Source organism: Equus przewalskii, chromosome 1 (genome assembly GCF_037783145.1).
Source record: "Equus przewalskii isolate Varuska chromosome 1, EquPr2, whole genome shotgun sequence".
NCBI classification, from domain to species: domain Eukaryota; kingdom Metazoa; phylum Chordata; class Mammalia; order Perissodactyla; family Equidae; genus Equus; species Equus przewalskii.
The window spans coordinates 36197273-36209740 of NC_091831.1; the positions used below are offsets into that span (position 1 = coordinate 36197273).

Below are 12468 nucleotides of genomic sequence, written 5' to 3' on the forward strand. Positions count from 1 at the left end.
AAGTATACAGTTTTTTAGGTGTAACAATTTCTTTCCGGTCATAGGCCTGTGAAAATTTGCATACTGCTCTGATGCAAATAATTTTTTTTGAGTGTCTCATTATATTTCATCGGCTCAGAGAGATTTTATAGAATCAAGCCCCGTCTCTGGTCCTTTGACATCTGATTTTGGTAAATGACCCTCATATTGGAGAGTTGCTGTCAGATGGTACCCCCAAACCCCTGAAGCATTGAGCCGGGAGGAAGATGCTCCCTTCACCATTTCTATCCCCCGAAAGCTCATTGTCCGAAGTCGCTGGGGCAGTCAGCCATTTCCTAGTGCAGCGAGGCTGGGTGAGAAGTCCTTTTTAGGCAAGGCATTAAAAGGAGTTGGCTGAGCAGATCTAAAATACCTTGGTCAACAGGGCGGAGCCAGCCCTGGAGCAGAAGTATTACTTCACAGTTGCATCGGCTTCCTGTGGCTGCCAATAGAGGCAGCATCTGGCGGCCAGCCTACCGCAGAGAAGAGGGAACTCCACGGAGAAGAAAATAGCAACGAGGCCCCAAAGGTGGAAGTGCAGCCTGAGAAACTTCAGCTGGCTGGGACTGCTCTGCCAGCTCGCATTGCCACTCTGCAGAGCATGGCGTATGGCACCCCTTGGGCTTTACAATACTTGATATGCGTCCTATGGTAAGCATGTTCCATAAGCACTTTTCAGGTATTGTTTAATCCATATCGTTTATCTCAGATCATAAGGCTATGAAGCAGGTGCTGTTATTTTGTCCATTTTTCAGACGGAGAAACTGAAGCTCAGAGAGGTAAAATAACTTGCCCGAGGACTCACAGCCAGGAAACAGAGGAGCTGGGATTTGAACCCCCTGCGTGGTCAGCTGCGGAGCCCAGATCACCACAGCAGCAACCTGAGTTCTCAAGTGGAGATCAAGATGATGAGGTAAAGGTGAGTGCTGCCTCTGACGGCCACTGTGGATTGGAGCAATCTCGTCTCCTCCCTTGGAGGTAAAATTTTGGGTCTTGCTTCCTTACACACAACCAAATGACTGCAATTCTAAAAAGAGATAAATATAAAAACAAGAAGTGAAACACTGCAGACACCTGAAACTCGACCATTTCTGCAAGCTCGAGCTAGCGGAGCTGCCCCACAACAGAAATAGTTCTGTCCTGTGGAGATAGGCTTTGTTTTGCTACATGGCTGCATATGCAGTGAAGTGATATCAAGTCCTGAGGGTCCACTCCTTTGATGAGTTAAGCACACAAAGGCCTACATTTTGATATAATCTGATAGCATGTAGTTAAGTCCTGGACAAACGGCAACTGTGAGGAAGTGATAAACCCAACTTCCTGCACAACGCTGCCTGAGATAACACTTTCCATGGACTGGAAGGAAAAAAAAGAGACATGATTGCTACAGAATTGAAAAGGAACTATTCCGTTCTTAACACATAACCCCTTTTTCATGTGGTCCCAGCCACAGCAAAGCAAATCTGATGGCAGTCAGGTGACTATGTAGTAATTCCACCTATGACTTAACTCTGACTTTTATTCATGGATAAAATCAGTCACTGGAGATTCATTTGATTTTTCCCTCTTCAGTATACTTTAGTTCAAGCTCGAAATCTCGGTATCCTCTTGGTCAGGAGATCTTCCCTGAAGTTCACTGAGAACTCAGATTGAGAGAGTTGAGGTTGCATTAACTGGCTCAATGGTGTTCCCACCGAGTCATTCAAGAGATCGATTCACTCTGAATAAACACACATTGGAATAGTTGCCAGTTTACCGAAGGACCAAAAGCTATTTCCGCAATGCCAGAACAGGGTCAAAGGGACAATCTCCCTAAGCGTTCTCATAGGTTGTGTCGTATGTAAACAACCAGCAAGAGCTGACTGTGCTGGGAATTTTCTGTGAATGCATTCCTTCATTCACTAATTTTGCAAATAGTTGCTGAGTGCCTACAAGGTGCTAGGAAATACAATAGTGAACAAAAAAGAGACAGCCCCTGCCCTCAAGGACTTCCCAGTCTAGGTACGGAGGCAGATAGTGAAGCAAATATACAAATATAAGTAAATCACAGATTATATTGAGTGCTCTGAAGAGAAAAGGACAGGGTGGCCTGATTTCGGTTTAGACGGGCTGGTCAGTGGAGACCTCCCTGAGGACGTGATATTTAGGCCCAAGTCATCCAAGCAGACCAAGAGCCGGGGAAGAGAGCTCCAGCAGAGAAATCAGCCTATCTCAAGGTTCTGAGATGGGAGAGAGCTCGGTCCCTTTGAGGAACTAAGGAAAGACCTCCGTGTCCAGAATAATTTAAGTCAGGAGAGCAAAGGTGCGATACGAGGCTGGGAAGTGAAGAGAAGCCAGATCAGGTGAGGCCTGGTAGGCCACCTGGAGTTTGGCTGTATCCTGAGCACACTGGGGAACATTCCACTAATACCGCTGACCTCTACCAGTGTTCTGCATCTAGAATGTTTTCTAGGCGAGGATCTCAAAGAGAACGCAGCAGCCCTAACATCCTTGGGGAAAATTTGTGAGAGAAAATACCTACCAGTAAGTTGGAGCCTCAAAGGTATTCCCCTAAGTTCAGCCAGTTCGGCCAAGCCACAAACTGGGATGGGAGAAAATCAGGATGATAAAAAGTCAAGGAGCAATTGAGTCACATGTCATTTTATTATTTTACTGTGATTATGGAGTCACACAGCTCTTACATCTAGATAGGACCTTAGCAGTCAGGCGGACCAGTTCTCTTGTTTTACAAGGGAAGAAATTAAGGCCCAGGAACTGACTCTGAAGCTCCCTTTGCTGCAGTCATGGGGAAGGGAAAGTCAGTGCCCCAGTGTTGAGAACCTCGCTGAGGACGGTGGGTCTGGAAACCTGGGCTTCCAAAGTGCAAAACCAGTTTCAAGTTTTCCGTCTTCAAGTCTTCTTAATATGTTGGCTCTATTCCACAATCGAGTGACTTAAAGAGCTTGAAGGCACGGGTTAATCAAAGCCTTGTTTCCTTCTCTCGTGTATTTACAAGTCCTGAGCCCTTGTGTCTCTGAGAACCTGCTCTCTGTGAGCCCCACTGGCTGCCTAGCCCTCAACTCTAGGGATTTTGAAGCGCTGGGTGTGATTAGCCATCTGCTTTTGGCTCTAAGGCTCCTGGCAAAGGATCCTGGCCTCCTTCAAGTGAAGCTGAAGAACTTGCTGGTTTGAGATTGAATTAAGTTACTAAAAAAGGACGACACCTCAGAGCCAATCAGACACTGTCTTTGCTATTCCGACAGCTTTCCAACTTGGGGTTGATTGGACTCCTGCTATGCGATAGCTTTCTGACCCGCGCAGAATTTCATTTAGTTGACCTCAGATAAAGTCCTTTACTCCTCCAGGCCTCCACTTCCCTTCAGATGATGCCCAAGGCCCCTGCAGTTCCAGCATTCTACACGTCCAAGATAAACCGAAGAGTTTGGAATCTTGACAGAAAATGCCCTTAACACCTCACTTTCTATAATGAGGTGGAAGGAAGCAGGAAGGAGGGCAGGAGAAAAGTGGGGGAGGAGGGGAGAGAAAGAGGGAAGGGAAAAAAGGAAGTAAGAGAGGGAAGAAATCATTAGTGAACAAACTAAGAAAGGAAAAGATGGAAAAAGATGTGCTTTCCAAACCTCTCTGCAGTGGGCTTGAGCGGTGAATAAGCTTTCGCTTATGTAGCTATCAAAACACAGCCCAGGGCAGTATACCCAGGCCTCCTTTGCAGACCTTGACTCTGGAAGTGGAGAATGGCTTGTGCGTCAACAATCTCTGTTTAAAATAGCAAATGAAGTTTCAAGAAAAAAATTGTTAGAGAAGAGTGATCATTTTTTTCTTCTAAATTTGAAATACTTTATATTGCAAGGATTTTGTGAATGGTTGACATTTATGAAAACCACTTAGCCCAAGGCCCAGCACTTAGCAAGTGCTCAGAAAATGTTATAAAATGCTGTAATTCATACTAAAAAGAACTACTGGTCCAGGCATCAAAGAACCTGAAATCCAGACGTCTGTATAGCCACGCGGTTTAAGCAAGTGTCTCCGCCCTCTGAGTCTGTTGTCTAGTTTGTAAGCCAAGTGGATGGAATTGAGTTAGGTGCACATGGGGCTTTTCCAGCTGGTATTCTCCAAGTCCATTTCTAACGTGTTAGTGCCTCCATGTTTGAATTGAACATTAATATCATTTTCAGGAAAAGAATTTCTTTCTCACATCATATTATAAAGCACTTATATAACTTCACAGAATACTTCTCTTTCTTTCCCTAAATTGGTAGATTTCGAAGCAATAAAATTAAAGGGAAGTAAATGGGATTAACATCTGCGTAAAGGACCAGTTGGGGGGCAAATTTTGAGCAAATAATTAAAATGTAAATCGTCTTGAGAAATGTCAAGTGAGGGAGTCCAGTCCTGCTACTGCGCTATTTGGAGGACGGTCAGAGTTTGCCCAAACTCCGCTGGCTCTTGACCCAATTACTACATCCGCTGAGGCCTCAGTACTTCCTAAAACTGGATTTCAAACACCTCTGGAAGGCTGTCATTTCCCTGAGGGCTTCTCTTCAAGTAAAATTGTTTTTGCCTTCCCAAACTGAGTCAACACATCTGTTCTTACCTATCTTAAAAGCTTCATCGACTCAACAATTGTCCAAAAGGAAGAGGGAAAAAAAAAAAAAGCTATTGTTCCATGAAAAATTTTGGCAAATCTTATGAAAACACATTCTTAAAACATCTCTCATTTCTGAGAAACAAAGTAAAATGTATGAATTGTTTTTTATTTCATGACTAACAAAATGATTCATGGCTACAGTGAGGTATTTTGACCATATCTACATAAAACAAGTATGAACATTCAATTGAAAAAGTAAAAATAACCCAAGTAGAAAAACAAACTTTGAGTACCTCCTCTCTAAAAGGCACAGAACTTGGCCTCAAAAAAACTAGGCAAGTTGTCATGCGCAATTTTAAGCTATTTGGGTGTTAGTTGTAGTTTCTATGCCCTGGGAAGTTTCTTTACAACTACTTTTCTGTGGTATCCAATTCAGGAGCCACTAGCCACATGTGGCTACTAAGCACTTTAAATGTGGCCAGTCAAACTGAGATGTTCTGTAAGGGTAAAATACACACTGGATTTAGAAGACTTAGAACAAAAAAAAAGAATGCAAAATGTCTCCTTAATAATTTTAGATTGATTATATATTGAAACAAGACTATTTTAAATATATTGGGTTAAAAACATATTATTGAATTAAATTCATCTGTTTCTTTTCACTTGTTTAATGTGGCTATAAGAAAATCTAAAATTACAGACATAACTCGGATTTGTGGTTCATGTTATATTTCTTTGGGGCACTGCTGGCTTAAACTCTTGGTTGATTGTTTATTCTAAGGTTTAGAAGCCACCTAAGAATTCTTAGTCACAAACGTCTTATTCTTATTTCAAAAAAGATTCTGTCTAGTGTGGTCTTATAGGTTTGTAACTAGAAACTAAACTCCTAAAAGTACATCTGGAATGATAAATATTTAAATGAAAAGATGTTCACGTTAAATTCAGTGGGGGAAAAAAGGTTAAAAGACAACGTATAATGAAAAAATGTTCACCCTCACTCATAATTAAAGAAATACAATTAAGACAAAGTATGGCAAATATTTAAAAGTTTCATAATAACTACTGTTGATGCTAATGAGGGGAAACAGGCATTTTCATATGCTATTTGTAGCAGTATAAATGGGTACAAGTTCTTAGGAGGGCAATTTAGCAAGAGCAATCAAAATTTAAAATGTACATACCCTGTGATCCAGGATTCTCATTTCAGGAACATTTATGCAAAGATGTGTCACAAAGACTTTGTAATAGCAAAAGACTGTAAATGATCTAGTGGTTCATAAATAGGGAACTGCCTAAAAGTTTTGGTACGTTCATATATTGGAATACTATGCTGCTAAGAAAAATGATGGCAGTCTCAATATTATTAGTAGTATTAAGAACTATAATATTAAGAAATAGTAGATGAAAAAGCACAGTGCAGGAATCAGTTATTTGCTCAGAATTATCTGAGATTATGTTTTCTGCCCACAGATGGAATGAAAGTTTAAAACAATCATTAAGTTGAATTATAAGAAAAAAAATTATTCTTTTTGATCCTCTGAATTTAGGGGACTAAACATTTATACCTACTCCATTTGTGTTTATAGAGGTCTTTCTGGAATCAGGATGAATTGAAGAGGGGGTAAGACTAGAAGACGTGTTATGTAAGGGCCTGGCACACAGTAAGCACTCAATAAATGCTTGTTATTGTCATTATTAATCATAATAATTCAAGTTAAAAGAGATGCAGACTAAACCAAGGAAGTGACAGCAAGAAAAACAAAAGAGAGAGAGAGAGCCATGAAATAACTATGGAAGAAGTGGAACTGACAGGACTTGGTGACCGAAAGGAGACAGTAAGCTAGAGCAAGCCTCCAGGGTAATTTCCAGGGTGGGCTGGAGGAGCCAGATGTCTGTGACAGGAAACTCAGGAGAAGGAGGAGCTGTGAGAAAAAGGTAAATTCAATTTGGGACATTATAAATTTAAAGAGACCTGTGAATCTCCAAACGTGTCCCCTGAGGAATTGGATCTATCCCTGCAGAACTCAGTGAGAGAGGACAAGGCTAGAGAAATGCCTTTGGGCATCCATCCTCACTGTAGAGGTGGTGCGGGAGTTAAAGCTATGGGTTTGGATGAAGTTTCTCAGGGAGAGCTAAGGACAAGACCCAGGGAACACAATGCTTAGGAGATGTTATGGGTTGAACTGTGTCCTGCCCCCCAAATTCATATGCTGAAGTCCTAACCCCCAGCAACTCAGAATGTGACCTTATTTGGAACTAGGGACATTATAGACATAGTCAGTTAAGATGCAGGCATTGGGGAAGGAAGGTTAATCCAATATGATTGGCATCCTTATATCAAGGGGGAATTTGGACCCAGAGGCATGCACACAGGGAGAACACCGCAAGACAATGAAGGAAGAGATCAGGGTGATGCTTTTACAAGCCGAGGAACCAACCTTGCTGACACCTTGATCTCCAACTTCAAACCCCCAGAACCATGAGACAATAAATTTCTGTTATTTAAGCCACCCAGTTCATAGTACTTTGTTATGACACCCCTAGAGAATAAATAAGGAAGGTAAACAAAGAATGAAAATCTAAGAACACCGAGATGGTGAGGTTCAAGAAAGGAGGAAAGCCAGAAAAGGATGGCAACATCAAGCCAAGAACAGGAAAGAATTTCAAAGGGAAGTCATGGTCAACAAAATCAAATGTTCCCAAGAGGTCAAGCAGGGGGACAGAAAAGGTGACTCCTGGCAAGGCAACAGAGAGGTCATTAGCAACTTGGGAAGAGCAGTTTCAGAGGAGTAAAAGAGAGGGAAGCCAGATTGTAGTTGAGTGAATAAGAAGCGAGGAAGAAAAATAGACTTCTCAGAAGTTTGAGGAAGGAAAGAAGAGGATAAAGGAAGTTAAAGAGAGATCATTGGGTCACATATTTTTTCAATGGGAAAGATTTGGTATAGCTAGTTGACAAGGACAATGAGCCAGTGGAGAGGGAAAGGTTGAAGGAGAAACACACTAGGCACCCCTTATCCATGGTTTTGCTTTCTGTGGTTTCAGTTACCCATAGTCATCTGTGGTCTGAAAATATTAAATGGAAAATTCCAGAAACAAACAACTCATAAGTTTCAAATTGCACGCCATTCTGAGTAGTGTGATAAAATCTTGAGGAGTCCCACTCCATCCTGCCTGGGACGTGAAGCTTCCCTTCGTCTAGTGTATCCACACCGTATACTCTACTCGCCCATTAGTCCCTTAGTAGCCGTCTCGGTTATCAGATTGACTGTTGCAGTATCACAGTGCTTGTGTTCAAGTAATCCTTATTTTATTTAATAATGGCCCCAAAGCACAAGAGTTGTGAGGCTGGCAATTCAGATATTCTCTCATTGTGCCTAATTTATAAACTAAATTTTATCATAGGTATGTATATATAGGAAAAAATGTAGTATATATAGGATTCAGCACTATGCACAGTTTCAGGCATCCACTGGGGGTCTTGGAACGTATTCCTTGTAGATAAGAGGGGACTACTGTAGAGATAGAGAAGATGGAGACGAAGATGAAGAGGATAGAGAAGGAAAAGGGGGAGGAAGAAGGGGGAGGAAGGAAAGATAGAGATAGAGATGATGGACATGGAAATAGAGATGAGAGAGAGACAGAGAAGAAGGGGGAGGGGAAGAGAAGTAGAAGAAGAAGAAGAAGGGAGGAAGGGAGAAGGAGAAAAGATCTGGGGGACCCCAGAGAAGCCATTCTGATGACTGGGCTGGTGTGATTAGGGACAGACATATCACATTTCCAGACAGCAGTGGCAGCAAGGCCAAGGGCAGGGTCTGAGGTCCACAACTGGGAATGGCAGTGGCAGAGGCAATGGGACACACGGAGGCATCCCACCTTCCAGCGTGGCAGCAGCAGTGTCCTCGCCAGGCTGATTTTGTAGCATGATTTTGACCATGGCCCTGACTGCAGCCCTTGTTTCTGTTTTCTTAGCTGCTTCTCTAGCCTCTCTGGGGATTCTGGGAGCTGCCCGCTGTCTTTCTGATCACTTCTTTTTCTGTTTCGATCAACCTGAGTCAGCTTCTGTTGTTCACAACTAAGAACTTTGCCTGATTCAATGATGCTGAGCACTTTATAAGAATGAACCATTTGATCCTCCCCAAAAATCTGAAAAATCTAGGTTTATATTATCATCTCCATCTTGCCAATGTGGAAACCGAGAGACAAAGAGCTTAAGGAACTTGCTCAATGTCACAAAGCTAGTAGGTAGCATAGCCAGGCTCAAACCCAGGCTATTTGCCTCCAAAGCACTTAACCACTGCATTCCACTGTCCTTCACCTAAGCAAGCCCCACGGTTCCCATGACCACACGCCCTCTATACATCCCTACCAAGCCCATTCATGTCCTCCGGGATGCCAAGATGGAGTTAGGAGTGCAAGAGCTTACTAGGGAGAGGGAGACAGTGTGAGAGAGAAAGGAGGAGGCTGCAGGATTGGGCAGGGAGAGCCTCAGATCACAATACACATCTGACAAGGGCTCGGCCACTCAATGCGGAGTTTTGGAGCACGAAGATTGCTCATCTGCGAAGTCTCACATCAGACAGAAATAACTAGACCTGCCCTCAGCATGCTCTGTCATTGGCTGGGGGCTGCCCGGGAAGAGCACCGCCTCAGCTCCAAGCTGTGGTGGCTCCCAGAGGTGCTGCCACTAATCGCGCTCCTCCCAGCTGAGTCAGGCTCTTTCTTGAAGGGAGAGCTTAGTGGCACTCATCCATTGCTGCCACACCTACCACTCCCTTCTTTTCTCTTGGAATACCAGGGATTAAAAAACTGAACGAAAGAACCCCGTTCGGCTCTCCTCCACCATGGTTTGTGTGGGGTTTGAGTTCCCAGGGCACCCACTCTGATCTCAATCCACTTGATCTTACACACATCAGTGATCCCAAGTCTTCAAAGAGATTTAAAATAGCTGCTCCTCAAATAACAAGAATAATAACAACAACAATAATAATAATAATAGAGGTCCCTATTATAAATATTCATTTATAATTCTAGTTCATTAGAAAAACTTAGCTCTCAGGTACCTCTGAGACTTCATAGCTCTTCTTCCAGTTTTTCCCCAATAAGGAATCCCAGCAGCTCATATGTTGCGTGAATGGCCAGGCAACTTCTCAAAATGGCCCAACCACTTGCTGTTGGGACACCGTAGCAGAAGACATTAAAGCTGAATGAAGGCGCAAACGGCCGTTCCTTAGAATAACTCCCTGCCTTAGTGCCTTAGTGCTGGAATTATAGTGGTTGTGGTGGTTTTGAAATATGTCTCCAAATTCTTTTACAATTCTCCCTTCAAATGATGGAGCTTAACTCCCTTTCCCTTGAGTAGTGACTTGCTTCTAGTAAATAGAATGGGGCAAAAGTGACGATATGACTTCTGAGACTAGGTCATAAATGCGGCTTCCTCCTTGGTCTCTCTTGGATCACTCACTCTGGAGAAAACCAGCTGCCATGTGGTGAGAACACTTAAGGGCCCTGTGGAAAGGCCCAGGTGGTAAGGAAACAAGGCCTCCTGCCAACAGCCATGAGAGGGGGCCATCTTAGAAGTGGATTCTCCAACTTCGGTCAAGCCTTCAGATGACTGCGACCCCAGTGACATTTGATTGCAACTTCCATGAAGACCCCAAGCCACAACCACCCAGTCAAGCTACTCCCATATTCCTGACCTCCAGAAACTGTGAGAGGATGAATACCTGTTGTTGCTTGGAGCCATCAAGTACTGGGGTCATTTGTTACCTAGCAGTAGACAAGACAAACATGGTCCCTGTCCTCCTTCTGGGGATGGATAATAACCTATTATTGCACAAATGTGGCAGCACTGTGAGTTGAATCCCGCCCAGCAAACCTGTACGAATGCTAGGCTGTCCCACCAACGTGGAATGCGGGAAGGAGATGCGTTATATTATTGTGTGGATCGTGACTGGGATATCGATTTGGAGTCTACTTTGTCACTCAGAGGTACAGCTTTTTGTCAGGCCATGATCATCGAAGAGACTGTGGCAAATGATAGTGGGCTCTGGAGCTGTAAGACCTAGTGGATTCAGGTCAGAGTGAGTGTCATGGCAGCCCAAACCCCGCACAAACCATGGGGAAGGAAGAGCAGAAGCCAACAGCTTCACAGAGGAAGCTGGTCTTCAAAGACTACAGGAGTGCAGAGAGAAGCAAAGGCAAGAGACCGTGTGTCTCCAGGGAGACCGAGGCCCAGAGAGGGCCTCTCAGCTGTCCGTCTCCTGTGAGCCAACTGGACTTCCAGGATTGCATTCCATGAGGTATTCATATATGTAAAAATTTTTTTTTCACTAAATCTACCTTTTACTTAAGCTAACTAGCTGAGTGGGTTCAGTCTTTGCTTTCAGACGATCTCTGAGATATTCCACTCCAGCCTCCTACCTGGTCTCCCCACCTCCAGTATTCATCCTCTCCAGTGCACCCCACGTGGGACACCAGAGGGGTCTTCTTATGAAGTAATCACTGCTTCATCACCTCACCTTCTCCTCCACATACACACAAACCTTTGGTAGTTCGCACTCCTACAGGTGAAGTATCTCAGCCTGGCATTTACCGCCCTCTTCAGTCTCGCTCCAGCTCACGTTTTCCTGACTCCCCTGCTTATACCCCATTGCTAGATAAATGGAAAACCCTGAAGTACCTCCAATGTGTCTTGCTTTTCAGACTTCAAACTTTTTTTTGAGTCACTCTCTCCACCTGGAAGCCCATTCCTCTCCTCATCTACCTCACTTCATTCTAGCTATCCAACAAAGATGTTCTTTTTTTTTTTTTTAATAAATGTGCTCTCTTTTTTTTAATGCTTTTTTTGGTGAGGAAGATTGGCCCTGAGTTAACATCTGTTGCCAACCTTCCTCTTTTTTTTTTTTTTCCTCCCCAAAGCCCCAGTACATAGCTGTATATCCTAGTTGTAAATCATTCTAGTTCTTCTATGTGGGATGCTGCCACAGCATGGCTTGATGAGTGGTGTGTAGGTCCATGCCCAGGACCTGAAGCAGTGAATTCCAGGCTGCCGAAGAGGAGTGCGAGAACTTAACCACTTGGCCACGGGGCTGGCCCCAAAGATGTTCTTAAATGCTTCTCCATGAAATGGTCTCTGATCCTCTCAGATGGTGTAGGGTTTCTCTCCTCTGAATGCCTCAGTTATGGCATTGGTAGGATAAAAGTCCTTTTCTGTCTATATTGTAATCACGTATGTATGTAGCTCATCATCTCTCACAAGTTATAAGCTTCCTGAGGATGAGAACAAGATTATTCATCTTTACATCAACTTGGTCCTAAGTGCCCTTCTCTATTCACTCTATCCTCTCTCCTTAAGTGATCTCATGATCTGTAACTTCGTCCACCATTTACACACTGATGCCTGCAGCCCAGACCTCTCCTCTGAATGCCAGACCTCTGCTCTCACAGGCCCAAGTGACAGACCCACACAGGTGTCTTAAGGTTCCTCACACTCATCATGTTCAGTGGAAACTCATCATAATGCCTCCCACCCGACCCAGACCTCCTCCAAGTTTCCTTTCTTAGTAAAGGCCACCCCCCCAACAACCAGCCATCCAATTCTGCAAGCCAGAATCTAGGAGTCGTCCTTGAACTCTCCTGTCTGTCAACCTCTGTGTCTAATCCATCAGCAGGACTTACTGATTTTGCCTTCTAAATAGTATTCAAATCCTACAACATTCCTCCTTCTCCACTGTCACTTCCTGAATCCTAGCTGTCATCATCCTCACCTTGCCCACCATCTCCCATCTGGTATCCTAACCAGGCTCCCCATATAAACTCTAGCCTCACATCTCCAATCCAGTCTAGGCCATGTGGATAGAATGGCA

At 43.7% G+C, this 12468-nt stretch overlaps 1 long non-coding RNA gene across 2 annotated transcripts in view; it reads left to right on the forward strand.

The window, feature by feature from the left end:
- Positions 1-458: 458 nt before the first annotated feature.
- The window catches only part of LOC139081890 (uncharacterized), a 46613-nt gene continuing 34603 nt past the window's right edge, over positions 459-12468 (forward strand). Inside the window, exons 1-2 of one of the 2 annotated variants that reach the window (XR_011537354.1) lie at positions 459-669; positions 774-3603. This is a non-coding gene — a long non-coding RNA (uncharacterized lncRNA). Of the gene's footprint in view, positions 670-773; positions 3604-12468 lie in introns of those variants that run through there. The other variant, XR_011537357.1, reaches the window with a different exon arrangement.